Genomic DNA, 2,500 nt, shown 5'->3' with positions numbered 1-2,500 from the left:
GGTCATAACTGCCGTAAGGAGCCTGGCCGGCTATGCTGAATTGACGAATACCTATAAGGTTCCCTCACTGGCCCTGAAAGTGGGCCATAGCCTCCAAAAAATATCTACCATGGTTGAGTGCCAGGCACTTATGGAGGGCCATGCCCCGACCGTGGAGAGCGCACGGAGCTTCCAAAAACTATACAAGGCAAGGTGGAGCGAGATGATCTCGGCTGCTGCCCTCAAAACCCTAGAGGAGCAAAAATGGAACACCCCCCCCCTTCTACCTTTCACTGATGATGTAAAACAGTTGCACCTTTATCTCACTGACAGACAGCGGGAATACCTAGAGGATTTGTCCACTCACCCGACCACAAAGAAGTGGTTGCTGCTGGCCAAGGTAACCCTCACACAACTAATCCTATTCAACCGACGTAGGGAAGGTGAGGTCTCAAAGATGAAGCTTTGCTCTTTTGCATCTCGGCACACAGCTGATTTACAGGGTGATGTGGCGCTGGCCCTGTCAGAGCCAGAAAAGAGGCTATGTCAGCACTTCACACGCATTGAGATTCCTGGTAAGAGAGGCAGGAAAGTCCCTGTCCTCCTGTCCCCTTGCATGCAGAGGGCATTGGAGCACCTCACAGAGAAAAGGGTAGAGTGTGGTGTCAGTCCTGACAATGTATATATGTTTGCAAGACCCTCCGCCTTGTCACACCTCAGAGGATCCGACTGCATTCGACTCTATGCACGGGCATGTGGAGCCAAGCATCCAGAAGCTCTCTCCTCTACCAGGCTTCGGAAACATGTGGCCACCCTTTCGAGGGTGCTGAACATGAGTGACACGGAGATGGATCAGCTGGCCGATTTCCTAGGGCACGATATCCGGGTGCACCGCCAGTACTACCGCCTCCCTGAAGGTACCCTGCAATTGGCAAAAATTAGCAAACTCTTTGTGGCACTCCAGCAAGGTCGATTGGCTGACTTTAAGGGACAAAGCCCATTGATCCCAATGGTAAGTAGCATGGTCCCTCACCCGACTGGTTGTTCCATGGGCTGACAGTCTAAGGGGGAAACTGTGACCGGGGATCTCTGTTTATCTTTGTATTTCCAGAACCAATCCCGCTAGCCAGTGATGAGTCTGATGATGAGCAAGAGGTGGAAGCTGGAGCAGTGCATGTGGAGGAGGGAGATGCCAGTGCACCGAAAGTGATGGAGAGGCATGCACCCATGGCTACTAAAGGTGTGTGTCCATCAAATTCATTGGGTGGCTTGGGCTGGCGGTGAGTTTTTGGTTGACTGATCTCTCCCCTGTCTTGCATAGGTGATTGCATGGGCTCTAAAAAGAAACCGTGGAGCAGAAAAGAAGTAGCAGCAGTTGAGAGACACCTGATGAGATTCATCCTCTCCTGCAAGGTCCCCGGCAAAAAGGATTGTAACGCCTGCCTCGGCGCTGAGGAGCAGGCTCTGAAGGCTAGGAACTGGCTGTCAGTCAAGTACTACATAAAAAACCGAATAACTGCTATCAAGCGACAGTGTACAGCCTGAATAAAATTTATGTTGGTCCAACCAAGGCGTCTTTTTTATTTACTGTGGTGAAACCATTTAGTGGTCATAGCAAAGGGTGTACCCACATGGTTAGGAATACCTGAGTAGGTCCCAGTGAGGCATAGGGAGTACCCACATGGTTAGGAAAAACTGACTAGGTCCCGGTGAGGTATAATGGTGTCCGGTTTCTGTCACCAAGCTATACGGCACATGCGCGCCGGGTGATATGATATAGATACCCACCAGCAGGCACGGTTTGCTGATCAAGCTGTTTGGGCAATGGGAAGCAGGCGTCCCCATGATGGACAAACCAGTCATGGGTCCTGAAAAGGTCACAAAAACAAGTATGCATGTGTGTGTGTGTGTGTGTGTGTGTGTGTGTGTGTGTGTGTGATAGTGTGTGTGTGTGTGTGTGTGTGTGATAGTGTGTGTGTGATAGTGTGTGTGTGATAGTGTGTGTGTGAGTGTGTGTGTGTGATAGTGTGTGTGTGAGTGTGTGTGTGTGAGTGTGTGTGTGTGAGTGTGTGTGTGATAGTGTGTGTGTGTGTGTGTGTGTGTGTGTGTGTGTGTGTGTGTGTGTGTGTGTTTAGCGACATAGCAGAATTGTACAATCACCAGTTTCTGGTCGCCCTTAAAATCACTGTTTTATGGAAAACCTTAATTGCTGATAAAATAGGATTTATTACAATGATGAAAAGAAAGCAAAGATCAAGGTGAGGGTATTCGCCGCCATTTCTCTCTGTTACAGACAGTAGGTGCAATTATGTGTTGGCAGCAGAAGATCACAATAATAGCTACAGAGATAATGGGTGAGGTCAGTGTGATTATGTTTCACCAGCTTGCAAAGATGTAATATTGTCCTCTGTGGCCATGTACCCCCTGCCCTCAAGTATACTGTATTCCGCAGTTTTGGGACAGGTATATCTCTGCAGCCATGGTAACGTACTTCTCCTCTCCAACACTTGGTGCCAGATTT

Source organism: Taudactylus pleione, unplaced genomic scaffold, assembly GCF_031769625.1.
Source record: "Taudactylus pleione unplaced genomic scaffold, aTauple2 ptg001293l, whole genome shotgun sequence".
In the NCBI taxonomy this organism is placed as follows: Eukaryota; Metazoa; Chordata; class Amphibia; order Anura; family Myobatrachidae; genus Taudactylus; species Taudactylus pleione.
Note: the sequence above shows the minus strand (reverse complement) of the source record.